The following is an 18466-nucleotide window of genomic DNA, read 5'->3' as shown; positions in this document are numbered from 1 at the left end:
TAATTTCACCAAAGTATAAAGGATAGAAGAGTTCAGAACTATGTCTATGGTATAAAAGACTATATTGGAGTATGGAAGGATGACCCTGCACTTGTGAAGGAAGCTTTCTTCTCATACTACCAACAACTCCTGAATAATGTTTAATAGGATAAGAGAGTTGTGGTGCCTTGATTGTGCAGAGTGGCCCCGAGAAGGAAGAGTGGGCCTGCATGGTGCACTGTCAAAGTTGATTTGAGAAAAGCTTATGATTCATTAAATTGGAGTTTCATTAAAGACATACTCACATGGTTAAATTTCCCCCAACAATTCATTGAATGGGTGGTGGTGTGTGTGACCTCCCCCTCCTTTACACTGAGTATCAATGGGAGTCTATGTGCATTCTTTAAAGGGAAGAAGGGCATTAGGCAAGGGGATCCTATGTCCCCCTTACTATTTGTCTTAGCTATGAAATATTTCTCTAGGTTGATGAGTATCATGAGTAAGAAGCAACATTTTTCATTCCACCATAGATGCAATCATCTAAAGATTAACCACGCACTTAATATTTGTTGATGACCTTATGCTATTCTGCAAGGGAGATGTGCACTTTGTAGTATTGATGAAGAGAACCTTGACAGCATTTGCAGAAGCTTCAGGTCTTCAAGCCTGAAATTCAAAGTAGAATACTGCAACTTACTGGATTTCAGAAAGGGGATTTCCCTTTGAAATACCTAGGAATCCCCATTACAGCAAGAAGAATAACAACAGCTGAGTGTGATGTACTTGTAGACAGGATGTTAAAGAGACTACTTTGCTGGACCTCAAGACACCTATCCTATGCAACTAGGGTCACACTAGTCAATGCAGTGCTGCTCAGCCTACATACTTATTGGGAACAAATATTTGTATTGCCTAAGGTGGTGATGATGAAGATAACACAGCTATGCAGAGCCTTCTTATGGGAGGGTAAAGATTACCTAAGTAGACCTCCTCCTATTGCCTGGAGCAAGGTGTGTATGCCTATGAAACATCGAGGGCTGGGGGGTGAAGGACTGCCTGATATGGAATTATGCTGCAATGGGAAAGTATGTGTGGCAGGTGGCTCAAAAAGAAGATTTACTCTGGATCAGGTGGGTCCATATAGTATACATGAAGAAGCTTAACTGGTGGAGCTAAAATCCACCAAAATCTGCAAGCTAGGGTTGGAGGAACATCTGTAGAGTGAAAGAGATGGTAAGGAGGGGTTACAATTCTAGTAATCAGTGGCTAGATGGCAGTAAGAAGTATACTGCAAAAGGTGGCTATCAGTGGCTCAGGGATCAATTTGAGAAGGTACACTGGCACAACTGGGTGTGGGCTGCTTACAATGTTCCTAAGCACTCCTTTGTAGCATGGATAGTAGCTTTGGGAAGATTTAGAACCAAGGAGAGACTAATGATAGCAGGAGTCTGCCCTGATGATGATTGTATTCTGTGTATAAATGGGAAGGATGCATGTTTGCACCTATTCTTCAGATATCGATTCAGTAGAAGAATTTGTGGTGAGATTATGCATTGGCTTGGCATCAAAGTCAATTCAGATGAATGCATTTATACAACATGGAGGCAATGGGGAAGGAAGTATAGAAGCAAGAAATAACAACAAGTTTGCTATTGTGCTTTAGCTGCTACTATGTACCATGTTTGGAAGGCTAGAAATCAAGCCCTATGCCAAAGGACTGTTCCTAGGCCTGAGACTGTGTTGAAAGAGATTAAAAGTGTAGTGTGTAGCAGAGTTAGATCCAAGGTAAATGTGAAATGGAGTAATGAGGAGATGTTATGACTGAATAATCTACTTGAAAGTATAAACTAGTTCTAGTTCTTGTTGTTTTCTTTGTTAGTAGTTGTTTCATGTTGTGTTTGATGGTCTGTCTATAGTTGGAGCTTCACACTAATTTTGGTAATATAATTCTTAAATTTACAAAAAAAAAAAAAAAACATCCGACTTACTTTTAAGATGGAAAACCCACAAATAATGAGAATAGTCATCAAGAAATAGCAAATAATAATGAAATCTAGAATGACTATGAAGAGGATATGTAAATAAATCAGTATGAATAATATCAAAAGGAGCATAAGTTCTAGTTAAAGAGACATAAAAAAGGAGACGAAAATGTTTCCCTAATTGACATTTATGACAAACAGATAAAGATTTCTAATTATTAGTTTAATGTTAATGTAATATGCACATCTCAAACACACATGCTAGTTAGATAATCATCATTTGTTTATAATCCTCAAAATACTACATGACTCAACAATTTCCCCCTTTTTGATGATGACAAACAAATGATGCTTATCACAAATTAAGCAATAAACGATGTACTTTAATTCCCCATAATGAACAAGTCATGCAAGTATATGAAGGAGATACCAACATAAATAAACACATCATATAAAGAACATTCATCATAGAAGGATATAGACTTAACTATATTTGAACATAAGCATCATACATATTCTTCCCCCTTTGTCATTATCGAAAAGGATCATCTTACACACATTTATTTTAGGTAAATCATATACACATTATTTTATATGCTACACTTACCACCATCACGGTTTAACACTTGTTAGTCCCAAAAGCCTCAAGAATCTCAATTTTCAAACTTAGGATGCACGTGCTACACAAATTTCCAACTCACAATCCAAAGACCCAACTTCAAAGACCATTGAAGGAACTTGACAGGTAAGAAAATAAAAGTCAAGCAAAAATCAATTTTGAAAGTCAAGAATGGATAAAGAGATAGGACATTGTAATATCCAGCTCAAAGAAATATGAAAGAAGTTTGTGGAAAATTTTGAGTAGAAGGAACTTGAGATATATTGTGTGCTCTATGGTTTAGACTTATAATAAGAGGTTCTCAACAATCATTATAGTTAATCACTTCACCTCACACTTTTTAAATCTCTGTCAAACCTCACACACATTCACCTTGATATAAATCTATCAAGTTCACTTTACTTAACTAAGCAGCCATGAGGAACTCATTGAGTGAAAAAACTTGAACAAATTCATCTTTATAGTCAAGTTTTTTCAATCATTCGCTTATGTTCCTCTTCTCAAATCATCAAATCCATGAGTAAGCATTTTCACAACCATATATATGACATATTGAATTCTAGAAAATAATAAAGATTGGATCACCCTTGTTTACTTTTTTTTTTTTTTCAATTTTTTTTTTTAACAAGGGTGTCATTACAAGATGTTGTACTTTTCCTAGAATGTCACATTTACCTACCATAAAGAAGTAAACATATATATCGATTCCTTCCTTATTCCCCCTGAGTTCTTTACCATTCCTTCATCATTAGGAACTTATATGAGTAGCTCCATCTAATGATATATCTTTCTGAGCATCAATTGTTAAAATATATAATACTTGCTTCTCACTTCTTCCTTAACTTCCCCCTCAAAATGTATTTACCATTTATCACTCTTTATGTATCATTAAACCATAAAAAGTCATGAATTTTAATTTAGAGCACACGGGAATTAGGATATTTAAAGTGACAGGATATGAATGAAATGATAAATTAATTAATCAAAGGGTGTTTGAAGAAATGTGGTGTGAACTGTTGATAGTTGGCTAATATAGGTTTGTTCCCTCTAAAAGTTAAATGAAATGAAATATATTAAGGGAATTTACCATCTTGTTCCAACAAGGTTTCTTTCATTGTATCTTTGGCAACTTAGGACTTTCATGTTTGCCAGCATCCACAATTCTATTATGAGACCTCTAACACTCTTAGGCAAGAGAATATGCCTTTACGACACAAAAATTAAGTGTAACATATTTACTCTAGTGTGTATATAATCACTTCAATTTTAGTACATGTAAGAACCCAATTCGACAAAACTTTTGGAAAAGAACATGTTTATGCTCAAGTCATACTTATTAAGTCTTGTTCCTCTAAACAGTCCATGAATAGGTGAAATTATAAAGAACATATATTTACATAATTTAAAGCATGACTTTTAAAATTTATGCATTCAGATTAATAAATTTTAACAATGTAATATATTAATGTGAATAGGAACATGATAACTTAAGTCATATTTCACCATGAATATAGAATTACCTCAAGTACTGGACTAATTTTGATGACTTACTTTTGAATTCCCGAACTTTTAGTTCCATCATTTTGATGTCTTCACATCTGATGGATACTTCCATTCCAACTTGACTCATACTCATCGTTCTTCAAAAGTTCCTTGACATGTTTTTGTCATAATATCATTATGCTCCAAGAGAGTAGTTGAGTTCCCTTATCATGCTCGTGTACTCATTTGCGTATAAGGTTAGCAAAAACTCTTGCATAAAATAGTTAGTGTACCAAGCATATTATCCATATTACGATGTACAACTACTAAGTCTCTTGAAAACAGAAATTATTGTTAATTTTGAAATCATTTTTCAAGAAGAAACTTGATGTTGTTCCTCGTATATTTTCAATAAAAAAGAATTATTTTGAACACATTGAAAATCTATTTAGAACAACCTAAAACTCATGTAAGCAACAAAAAGAATATTCAATTATTTCATGACCTAGCTATATGAATGAAAGTTTCCTCAAAATCAATACATTTGTTTAGTTGTTTCTCTCAACAACTAACCTGTATAGAGTTTCTTTGCCTATGTCTCTGTGAATGAGCCATATGTATACTTCTTATGTTCCAGTTAGAATCAAGAAACTCGATTGTTGGAATAGTTTGTTCCTACTGATTAGGCAGGAACTTTGCTTACACATATTCATTGAGTTGAACTTTTATTTCGTGAACTTGAACTTGATCTTCATTTTTAAGCTCTTCTCCGTACGTTCATATAGCTAGCTGCTATTACTTTTTAGAGTGACATATTTCATATCAAGAACTCTAGCTCCACAGGAACAGTGTTTTCTCCTTTGAAGATGTCATAGGATGTCTTGTTGATCAACTTATAATCATGCTTTGTTGATGATTTAGCAAGTGACATCGATTGCTTTTTCTAACTTGTTCCTTGTTCCTGCATACATCATCAAACTTGTTTGGAACTTAGTTCCATGGTTAGATCTTGAATATAATAATTTATGAACACTTATACTTTTAATCTTCTTAGCAATGATTTCACATTATGTGGAATACTTACTTTGCGATTAAAGGAAAGAATCAAGTGTTCCTTAAATAACTATTATCAAGAAAAATCTCCTTCAAAATTCTAATCTAAACACTTAAAATGTCACGCAAATTCATGTGAAAAGGTTCGAAGAATTTGTGATGCACACCAAATTTTGAAAGAAGATAAGATCACATACTATCTTCATGGACACAATATACAAACGTATACCTTTAGGAACTAGATATAAGATATACCTATAATCAAGTTCCTTGGTCTAAATTTGTCAACCATGATGAAGTTAGAATGTTATTATTTTGATAGATATAAGTAGATCATCCTCAATAATGACTAGTCATGTTGTTAGGAACCAAATTGAGATCCACAAAGTATGTGTTCCCTACTTGATTCCCTTCAAGTGTGACATTTCTAGCTTTTATTGAAGACACAATTTAATTGCAAGACAACCAGAGTTAGTGAACTTTAGAAACTGTAAACATAAAGTGCTTCATTAACTCGACAATAAATATGTATACAATGAAACAAGAACTTAACTTACCAACATTTGATTATTAAACAGTCTTACCATTTGATGTTGGTTTCTGAAGCTACAGTTCCTTCATCATAAGCATATAGCGAGAGTAATGTTGATTTGTCTATCATCATATGCTTTGAACACTCATTGTCAAGCTATATCTTACGAGTTGTTCCCCTCACTAAATATTGTTTGTTCCTTCATTTTGGGTGGTCAAAACTAAGAAATATAATCCGTAAAGCGAACCCAAAAGGAATACTTTGTGCATTTTAATATTAGTTGGTTAGTCAAACGAGATAATATAGTTAAAGCATATAATGAAATAAAGTTCCTTAAAATATAGTCTCATATGTAAAGGAACTTCTGTTTTGTTCCTTTGAACTGAAATCGATTTCAAAAGAATTTGAAACTCGTTCCAAATTTTGAATTATTCCTGTACCATTTAATAGTTCCACTAACATTAGTTTACCATCGCTCCCTTCAAATCAATAGTCAATGTTTCTTGATTTGAGAAGCCGATTTTATGCATTTAATTTGGTGGAAATAGAATAAGTAGACAATAGGAACAATTGACTATTATAAGAGAATAAAAGCACTAAGACTTTAATTACTTAACTCAGTTAATCACTTAGTCAGGTATACTTAGAACTTCATTAATTTAGATCCTATATAATAGTTATTTAGATTAATCATGAGATTATGTCATAGGATCATCGATTTACACGTTGTTCCTTTCCTTGAGGAACAAGCACATCATGCACCACCTTGTATACGTTCAATTGAACGTGTTATATCCAGTATCTCATCTTCCTAAATTCTAGGAAATTGTTAAGCATGATCTTTTATTATCTTTTCTTATCCTAGTTTAATTTCAATTCTTTTTAATAATATCTAAGAAGGTTTATCTTTAAATATAAAAGATTTAATTTTTTTTTTTTATTAAAATCTTTCCATAACCAAAAAAAATCTTTAAAATGATGTAACTTAGTCAAAATCTTTTTTGTTAAAACCTTCCTAAATTTTAGCCTTAAACTTCTATTACCATTAGGACGTGGATATAATTTAACTGTTGATTCATGCTTAATTTTTATGTTCCTATGACTATGTTAGAGTTCATTTGGTTCGTTTTAATTGTGCCAAAACGTCTGTTCCTTTTAGAGGAACTGACGATCATTCTCTTATTACATCCATAAGTTCCTTTACTAATATTAATTATATCCGTAAACAAACCTACAAGATATAATTTTACTTGCACAAAAACTTGAAGATAGGTTAGATTGAAATAATTCATTATATGTAACAACCAACTTCTCCTTCTTCAATCATGTATTTATAAGAGATATCAAAAATCAAATTTGATAATAATAATGACCAAGATATATAGTATGTAAAGATTATTACCCAATTTCCTAAGAAATATATTTCACGTTTTACATACTTTTTCTAGCTTTTGTAGTCATAAGAGTCATGTCTAGAACTACTTTCTAGAAACAACTAACCTCTACATCAAGAGATGTTAGTTCCTTTCACATTACCTGCAAAATAAGCAAGTTTTTGGTTTTTGGTACCCAAATATATGTTGGGTCCTTTCTTGTTAGTATGAAGAACATAAAATATCCATATTCATGATGTACGTACATATCTACCACTACTAACAAGGAACATCATGTACCGACATAAGAAATATTTCAAATATTCATGATGCATAATAAAACTATCATTTGGCAAATGAATAATAATATGAGTGTGATATAACATGCCAAAAATAATGAATTTTCTTAAGATGAGAAACCAAGTTCCAGAGACACAAATATGCATTGTTCCATATAACTTGTTCCTTCAACTATTTCTAGTATATGATTCTTTGATATTTTTTTTAAAAAAAAAAATTGGAAATCTGGAATTTTGTCTTTAGAAAACAATGTTAAAGCTATCCTAAATTTCTATAAAAACATCAAAGCCAAATAAAACAATCTTACTAGAAGTACTTAAGGAACAAGTTCCAATGTAATATATGCGTATAAAGAATATCTAAAGGAAGAGATACTTACATCAAAGGGGTTGTTCATAATCCTCGAGTGACTTTTAATTGTGTATAAAAAGTCTGACTTCACTTGTTCCTTTGAATGACATCGGGTGGAGTTCCTTTCTCGTACGTGTTCTTTCTTCTTGCAGGAACTTAACTCAGCAGGGTTTCCTGCTTATCAATGAGTTCCGGCTCTGATACCAATTGTTATTTCACTAGGAACACTACAAGAGTGGGAGTGAATTGTAGTGTGGAACTTATTGCCCAAATAATGTGGAATTTAAAACATAAGCAATAAGGAACTGAAAGTGCAAGAGAGATTTTTACGTGGAAACTTCTTGTCTCAATACAAGAAGAAAAACACGACCTACTCAAGATTTAAACTCTTCACTATAATAGGAAATCTCCTATGATTCAACCTATTACATACTCAAGTTCCACTCGAAACTAACTCTCTCACAATCTCCACTCTATACTCTAGACTTACTCTAAGTCTTTCAAGAGTTCCCACAACTCTTTACAAAAGGTTTACTCAAACCCTTCACCCCTAGATAGACTTCACCCTAAGTCTACGCATACACAATTAAGAACTTACTAAGTTCCTAACTCGAACTTGATACAAGAATTCACTCAAACCCTTTACCAAGTTCCCATTACAAGAGTTCACTCAAACCCTTTAACCCCAAACTCAAAATACAGACGCTTGATAATTTGGTTTAACTCTAGTATATATAGAAATGAATAACTGTAAAGGAACATGGCACTCGTAGGAACTTGAAACTCAAAGGAAACTGACTCAAACAAGGAATAGAAAATATAATTCTTTGTAACGCTATTCCTTAAGCCAAACTTATGGAATACACATAAGTCTAACACTATGGAAAGACACTAGTCAGGACAATTTGAAACTCAATTGAACTTGTATATTTATAGTAGTCTTTTAGAATGAACGTGGGATTAATCATGTGTAAGTGGTTAAACCATTATCCCATGATTTTCCTTACACGAAGGAACGCGTTCCTTATCATGTCCCATGATCCCATGATCTCAATATGAACGTGGATATATTTTAACCACTACTCCTAAGTAATAGGAGTTCCTTGAGCTTTATCCGAAAATCAGTTAGTTTATAAAACAGATTAATCATTAAAACTTAATTTTAATCTTTAAGAAAATATTATCTTTTAAATAAAATATTCATAAAAACCGGATAAATTTTCTTATCTTTTTCGAAAAACAAAAATCTTTTCCTTAAAAGATTTTCTATTAAAACTGATTTTCACTTGGGTAAAACTGATTTCCTATTATTTAGGCATGACTTACTCAACTTCATAATTGTACCGTTATATTACTGCACGCCTAAGTCTAGTTCCTTGTAATAGTTTAGTTCCTTTAACTTAGATTAATAGACTACCACGTCTGTTCCTTTAGAGAGGAACAGACACACAATTTCTTTAACAATACTCATTATACGTATTATAAATCTAGGCTTTTTATTTTCCAAAAACTGAAAAGATAAAATTAGATTAATTAAAATCAGATTCCTAAAGGAAATCGATTTTATTAAATCTATTTTATTTAAAACTTATCTTTTATTTTAAAACTAAAACTTATCCTAAAACAACCAATGCAAATTATTTATAAATATATAACCACGTAGCGATTTATTAAGAAATAAACTCTAAATAAATTCTTATAGATTAAGATAATAATTTGCATCAGATTTATTGACTCTTAAATACTTTTGACTCTAAGTTCCACGAGTTCCTTTGACCTTACGAGTTCCTTTAGACCTTGTTCCATTACCTTTCATATTTCCATATACTTACATGAATCCCAGAAAATAAACTCATATTTTCTGCCTTCATGCTCCATGCTGCTCCAACTCAAGAACCGCATGTTGATGCTCCACCTTTGGAACTTCAGTGTGCTAGTTCCTTTAAGAAACTTGCACTCATTAGTTCCTGCTCAGGAACTTCTTGTTTCAACTCTGAAACGTTATATTGCTGCTCCCACTCAGGAACTGCTCCAGAACTTCATATTCAATGTTCCTCATAGGATGTACCTAGGAACCGCTCTAGTTGTGTTCCTTATAGGAACTCTTTTAGGAACTTCACTTGCGGGAAGACCTTCATGATGTGATATATTCAACCTTTGATGACTTGTTTCATGTTAATGTAATATGCACATCTCAAACACACATGTTAGTTAGATAATCATCATTTGTTTATAATCATCAAAATACTACATGACTCAACAATTACATTGAATGAAATTATTTTGCTTAAGAAAACTAAGAACTTGATCTCCATGATGACCTACATAATTGTGCCAAACTTCAGAGGATAGAGTAGCAAAAGTGGATGCATGAGAGGATGAACATGTGGATGACACTGGATAGAGTTGGCCCACACTATTGCACCCGGTCAGAACTTTCCCCGTTTGTAGGTCCTTCACAGAAAAACCAAAGGGGTCAAATTCGATAGGGACATGATTATCATAATTGAATTGACGGACGAAAACAAGATTTTTAGTGATTTTTGGAGCATAAAGAATATTTTTTAGAACGAAGGGGAATGAATAGGAAGAAGAAAAAGGTTTAGTGCCCGAACCCATGACTCGTATTTTAGAACCATCACCAACTAAAATGTGAGGATTAAAATCATGCTAATTGACAATTGTAACAGCCCGCACTTCCGAGCTGCTAACTAATCACAATTAAGATACACAAAACACAATCAACACTTAATAGCCTCGAATTAATTATTTACTCGCAGCGGAATAAAACCTTCAAAACGATCCTGGACCTGTGGGTCAGGGCCCACAACACATCCTCAATAACCAATAACATATTACAATAATACCTTGCTCGACTTCTAAAGCACTATAATAATTTCTTCACAAATAAGGTTATATAACCCTAATACAAACTCTGAACCATTACATCTCACTATAATCTTGATACCTAAATTCTTCCTTTACTCCATTTCGAGTTTTCCACGCACGAACCTGCAAGATCACTAACAATGAACTCTGCCCCCACCAGGACAGGTTCCAAGAACAAAATCAGAAAAACTGAGTACACACACTGTCCAACCAGAAATTCATTTTAGTGGCTTAAAATATAGTTGTGCGGTTTATTATTAATCAAGTGGAACATTCCAAACTTCAAAAATACTTAAAATCAAATAGTTAGAAATACATAAGCTCATCCCAAAACCTCATTTTGGTGGCTTAAGACCATTCGTATACAATTCATGCTAGAAATTCGCATGTTCACAAGTAAAGTACTTGCTTAAAAATTTCAGGATTTCTATCCTTGCACAATCGTATTAACGTAAGAATTTTTATCATGAAGATCACCAATTAGATCATTCAAAAACCCTTCGGGTCTATAGCATTTAATTTTATTGGGTAAAGCGAACACGAATAGAGAGGGGTCCTTACCAAGGAGCCGACTGTCTCTAAGCTAATGGAGGTCGTCACCCCACCGTTTAAATATTTATGCTTGCAAGCCTTAACCAGGACATGTCCATTTTTATTATCTGCTGGACTTCACCCACCCAGCGAGGGTTCGAAAGGAGATCACCCATCCTCCAAGGGTTGTTGTTCATACCGTACCTTATTTGGTATCGGCCTTTACCCACTTGTATCCATAGTTTATTTACATAAATAGTTTAAATGCACAGTTTATCAATACCACACGTGTTTCAAAGAACACATATTTATCCATGAAAGGAAAAATAATCACCACTACTATGGTGTTGCTAATCATTGCATGACTTGGATCTTCTTTTGAAATCTTTGTTTTACGTCAACAATTTCACATATTAGTTACGTGTAAAGATATAAGGAAATAATCAATTCTTTACTTCTTGTAAAAGTCGTATAGGCACTTAGTGTGCTCATTTAAACTTTACCAAAAGGGTTGAGTTAACAAGAACATTTGGAACTTTTGTCAAAATAATTACAACAAAAATACTGAACTTAAAACGAACATAACTTCCTGCTCGGTACTTCGAATTAGGAATTTCCAAAACTTAACCTCAATAACCTTTGGATCATGACTACTCAAAGGAACAATACCCGCTCCATAACACATATTGAGCATCTCGCTCCATAAATGTTGTTTACTTCCCCATAAAACAATAACTAAATCATAATGCTTATTTCCTCAATAACACAATCTTATATCTTTCAAAACTTTTACTCTTATTCTTAATTCGTATCGCATACTCAATTCCAAAGTGTATCAACGACTTAAACTTCCGTCCGTAACTTAATGTAAAACAAAACAAAGTTGAAATGTAACTAACATATCCAAAATACCTGAACCTCAATAATGTTATTATAACACAACTCGAATCTCAAATAACCTCACTTACCTCAAATATTCTTTTAAAGAAAGTAATATACATAAAACTTATTCGAAATCAAATGTCTCTCCGCAGTCGAACCCATAACATAATCAAAGTATTAAACATGTTTCTAAAAGACTTATAAGATAACTATTATGGAGACCCAATTCTAAGCTCGTGCAATTAACCTGTAATGTTTACTTGTAGACTATAAGGTATCCTCTAACATGTTTTGGCAATTCCCTTCATCATAATAGTTTCTCTTTGTACTTGGACTTCCGTCTTTAACTTATAGCATCTAAACTATCGCCTTCCAAACTTCTCATGATATGAATTTTCCCTTAAATGTTTTCTTATTCTCAATTCATGAACTTTCATTGCCAGAATATAACCTTATTACATTATCATAAATCACCTACAATTACTATGGCAAGTCAAAATATCTCACTCCATATTTCCTAATACTCAATTCGTTGTCCTCATCCTTCCTAAATTTATAATTCACAACCATACGTCCCCATGTATTATACTGAAAGCTCATATTAGTCTTAACACCATACGCTTAGTATTGCCATTATATAACTTTAATTACCATGCCTCTATTATCTAGATTTATATTTTCTTTCCCAACATCCATTTATATAATCTTACTCATCCAATAGAAGAAATTATGCTCCAAACTCTTTTACTTGACCCCTTTGCGATATGTCTTTTATTACATAAGTATTGTAAATTATATCTCTCTAATCGATACTCCTCTAAACCACCACAAGATTGGATCCTTTATTTCGTGATACGACATTCTTATCTCAATCCTACACATCCTCTGAACTCACAAACCTCTTATAACAACTTCATTAACTCATAAATTAATATTTGACCTTTGAAATTCACATCCAAATTTACTATTCCCTAACTATCTAATCTACGTCCACCACATAACATCTTCATTCTTAGTTAGAACCTCCCAACAATTACTTCATCCTTCAATTATGACATCACAAATCTTCATTCTTATATATAACCAAGCTCCATATTATTTTCGGAGATTTCTTGGGTGATACCATTCACCTTGTTTATACGCCATAAGTAAATCTTGGATATGACTACTTCTAATAATATCCTCAAAGCGCAATTATATTTTAAATAGAACTTCACAAGTACCCATCTCACAGCAAACTCATTCTAACTTAGATTCCAAACTCCATATAACATAATTCATCCATGATATTATGTAAAGATATAACTTGTTTCACTAGACTTACGTGTTTCCAAACTTAAATTCGAAAATAATGTTCATTAAATTGACCCAAATTTAAGAGACTTTTTCTTTTGAGAACTTCTTCATAACAATTTAAGTAGGAGTAAAGATCCTCCCCATCATTAATAGAACTAGAAAATTCTGATTTATAATCTCACGAGTCCATATTTGTTCATAACTCCAAGTCATACTTTTCAAAGTTCATGATCATATATAATCAAAATATCAAACCATAACAAAGAGTTTTTCATACTTTCAAAGTTCCATATAAAGCTTATGTCACAAATATTTTCACAATTGTCTAAAACCTAAAATTTTAACTCAACATCCTTGATCAAAATTCCTTTCTTTTCTCTGAAACTTTCAGATATAACTACAGTTTAAATCGAAAGCGAATTCATAAACATATCGAGTCGACGTCCCGGCTTAGTTTGTAAATCGAAGTACTTGTTATAAAACAACTTATATAGTTAGATATTACTAAAGATCCTTGCTTTAATTCTCATAGCTGCATTTTCATATAAAGATCAACTTACTAAGCATAAGAAGCTTATTATAAATTCGATGTGGAAACAAGTAGTTTAATAATATCACACATCTATATTATTGAAGGATTCAACTACCTCCAATCAGTTCTTCATAAAAATATCACTCAGTAAAACTCATCACATATATAGCTTTCGCTCATAGCTTAAAACCAAATATGTAGTTAACAATCTTGTAAACACACAATAACACTTTGAATAATTTTGATTTATATAAAAGGCTTATTAAGCTCAGCACATGAAATCACATAAAACACGAATATAGATTCAAAGGTGGAAGGACATGTGTGTACCTTGAAACAATTCCCAATAATCGACATTTGGATAACCACTATAGCTCGAACTTCATAATTTATCTCCATATACATACTCCAACAACGACCTCAAAACAATAAAATAATCATTAACCATCCTCACAACAATTTAGATAAACAAATTGAATTACTCATACTTTTAAGCTCTTCCATGAACTAACCACCACAACCCTTATATACGACCCATTCTACTAATCCAACTCACAACATCAATTCTATCTCTAATTAACTCATTCTGATTTCAGAGAGTATTATCAAACAACATAATTTATAAAAATCAGTTTTATAAACTTACTTAAGAGGCTTACTTCATATTAGAAGCTTCAATCCAATAAGAAAGATAAAATATTCAATATTTAAGTTTAACAACTCTTATCATAACTATATTTGCTAATCAATAACAAAATTGAGAACCAAGTTTATTTCTAAAATCAGAATATAAAATTCAATTGCACCACACTTGAATTGGAATCAAAGGAGATAGGAATTAAGAAAAATTAGCTTATACCTTCATATGGAAAGGAATACCAACCAATGGCAGCAACAAGGCAAGCAAGTTAGCAATGACAACATGGGAAACAAAGCCAACCAGGCAGCACGCAACACAAAGTACAATATCAGTGTTGAACTTATAAGGCGTAACTCATAGCTCCGAACTCCGAATTGAGCGATTTTTGTGCCCAAATTCATTAGCTCGAAGTGATCTACAACTTTGATTCAGCAACAAAGAGCAAAATTAGATTGCATGTTGTAGATAATTGAGGCAACATATTATTGGAATAAAAACAGAGGAGAGAGAAATGAAGAAGCAACACCAAATTACAAAGACCATAACTCATAGCTCCGAACTCCAAATCAAGTGATTTTTGTGCCCAAATTCATTAGCTCGAAGTTACCTACAACTTTGATTCAGTAATAAAGAGAAAAATTGGATTTCATGTTGTAGATAATTGGGGCAACAGATTGTCGGAATAAAAACAGAGGAGAGAGAAATGAAGGTAGCAACACCAAACTTGCAAAGACCATAACTCATAGCTCCGAACTCCAAATCAAGTGATTTTTGGGTCTAAGTTCAATAACTTTTCGAGATATACAATTTTTATGTAATAAGTTTTGGCAAATTTTGAATCCAGGATACAGAAATTGAACATGCAAATTACGGGGTATAAAATCAGAGGAGAGAAATTATTGTTTGGGGTTTTATTTTGGTTTTAAGGTTTCTCCCAATTCTTAACCACTTGGGTAATTAAAATGAATCTTGAAGAGAATAATTGATCTATGGGAAAAATACACTTTGGCACTTGATTGAGAAGTTATGAAGAGGAGAGAGTGATGCTCTGGCATCTAGAGTACATAGCATGAGTGAGGAGAAATAAATTGTAATTAAAAAGGGTTTCTCTTTATTTCAAAGCTTAAATCCTTAACTCAATATCTCTATTATAAAAATCCATACTAACTTATTTGTGCTTGGAAATTACTTTAGACGATGAAAATAATTCTCAAAGTAATTTCTTTACCAATATGAACATAACTAACTTGACTAAAACGTGTCTGAAAATATTAGCTATTATACTTATCAAATCTCATTTATAAAGTCGTTATTAAACCTGCTTAAAATATAGGCTATTACACTCTACCACCCTTAAAATAATTTCGTCTTCGAAATTCGAAAACGGAAAACTTTAGATCATGTCAAACAAAAAGATCATATAAAACATATTTAACGAAAATCAATCAAATCAACTCTTATTGAACTCCGACACCTCGAAAGATCAATTGATTCTGCAAAATGTAATCACTAATCTTGAATCCAAATTCTCAATATAGTTCGATCTTTCTCAAATAGCCACTCAAAGCTAAACTCCAATAAAACTTTTCACTTTTACAAATTTTCAATCTCAATATTGAACCTTTGCTTCAATATCTCAATCTCTATTCCTCAATTCTTAACAAACCAATAACCCTAATCAATTTCGAACAATCCCAAGTATCTTTCTTAAACTCATGCCATGATATGAAGATCACGACAACACTAAAACAACCTTGCTCTGATACCACCTGTAACAGCCCGCACTTCCGAGCTGCTAACTAATCACAATTAAGATACACAAAACACAATCAACACTTAATAGCCTCGAATTAATTATTTACTCGCAGCGGAATAAAACCTTCAAAACACGATCCTGGACCTGTGGGTCAGGGCCACAACACATCCTCAATAACCAATAACATATTACAATAATACCTTGCTCGACTTCTAAAGCACTATAATAATTTCTTCACAAAAAGGTTATATAACCCTAATACAAACTCTGAACCATTACATCTCATATAATCTTGATACCTAAATTCTTCCTTTACTCCATTTCGAGTTTTCCACGCACGAACCTGCAAGATCACTAACAATGAACTCTGCCCCCACCAGGACAGGTTCCAAGAACAAAATCAGAAAAACTGAGTACACACACTGTCCAACCAGAAATTCATTTTAGTGGCTTAAAATATAGTTGTGCGGTTTATTATTAATCAAGTGGAACATTCCCAAACTTCAAAAATACTTAAAATCAAATAGTTAGAAATACATAAGCTCATCCCAAAACCTCATTTTGGTGGCTTAAGACCATTCGTATACAATTCATGCTAGAAATTCGCATGTTTCACAAGTAAGTACTTGCTTAAAAATTTCAGGATTCTATCCTTGCACAATCGTATTAAGTAAGAATTTTTATCATGAAGATCACACATTAGATCATTCAAAAACCCTTTGGGTCTATAGCATTTAATTTTTTGGGTAAGCAAACACAAATAGAGAGGGGATCCTTACACAAGGAGCCGACTGTCTCTAAGCTAATGGAGGTCGTCACCCCACCGTTTAAATATTTATGCTTGCAAGCCTTAACCAGGACATGTCCCATTTTTATTATCTGCTGGACTTCACCCACCCAGCGAGGGTTCGAAAGGAGATCACCCATCCTCCAAGGGTTGTTGTTCATACCGTACCTTATTCGGCCTTTACCCACTTGTATCCATAGTTTAGTTACATAAATAGTTTAAATGCACAGTTTATCAATACCACACAGTGTTTCAAAGAACACATATTTATCCATGAAGAGGAAAAAATATCACCACTACTATGGTGTTGCTAATCATTGCAGACTTGGATCTTCTTTTGAAATCTTTTGTTTTACGTCAACAATTTCACATATTAGTTACGTGTAAAGATATAAGGAAATAATCAATTCTTTACTGCTTGTAAAAGTCGTATAGGCACTTAGTGTGCTCATGGTAACTTTTACCAAAAGGGTTGAGTTAACAAGAACATTTGAAACTTTTGTGAAAATAATTACAGCAAAAATACTGAACTTAAAAGAACATAACTTCCTGCTCGGTACTTCGAATTAGGAATTTCCAAAACTTAACCTCAATAACTTTTAGGTCATTACTCCTCAAAGGAACAATACCCACTCCATAAACATCTCGCTCCATAAATGTTGTTTACTTTCCCCATAAACAATAACTAAATCATAATGCTTATTTCCTCAATAACACAACTTATATCTTTCAAAACTTTACTCTTGTTCTTAATTCGTATCGCATACTCAATTCCAAAGTGTATCAACGACTTAAACTTCCGTCCGTAATTAATATAAAACAAAACAAAGTTGAAATGTAACTAACATATCCAAAATACCTGAACCTCAATAATCTTATTATAACACAACTCGAACTCAAATAACCTCACTTACCTCAAATATTCTTTTAAAGAAAGTAATATACATAAAACTTATTCGAAATCAAATGTCTCTCCGCAGTCGAACCCATAACATAATCAAAGTATTAAACATGTTTCTAAAAGACTTATAAGATAACTATTATGGAGACCCAATTCTAAGCTCGTGCAATTAACCTGTAATGTTTACTTGTAGACTATAAGGTATCCTCTAACATGTTTTGGCAATTCCCTTCATCATAATAGTTTCTCTTTGTACTTGGACTTCCGTCTTTAACTTATAGCATCTAAACTATCGCCTTCCAAACTTCTCATGATATGAATTTTCCCCTTAAATGTTTTCTTATTCTCAATTCATGAACTTTCATTGCCAGAATATAACCTTATTAATTATCATAAATCACCTACAATTACTATGGCAAGTCAAAATATCTCACTCCATATTTCCTAATACTCAATTCGTTGTCCTCATCCTTCCTAAATTTATAATTCACAACCATACGTCCCCATGTATTTATACTGAAAGCTCATATTAGTCTTAACACCATACGCTTAGTATTTCATTATATAACTTTAATTACCAT

This window comes from Beta vulgaris, chromosome 6 (assembly GCF_026745355.1).
Source record: "Beta vulgaris subsp. vulgaris cultivar EL10 chromosome 6, EL10.2, whole genome shotgun sequence".
NCBI classification, from domain to species: Eukaryota; Viridiplantae; Streptophyta; class Magnoliopsida; order Caryophyllales; family Amaranthaceae; genus Beta; species Beta vulgaris.
The sequence above is the reverse complement of the archived record's forward strand: the minus strand, read 5'-3'. Positions refer to the sequence as shown.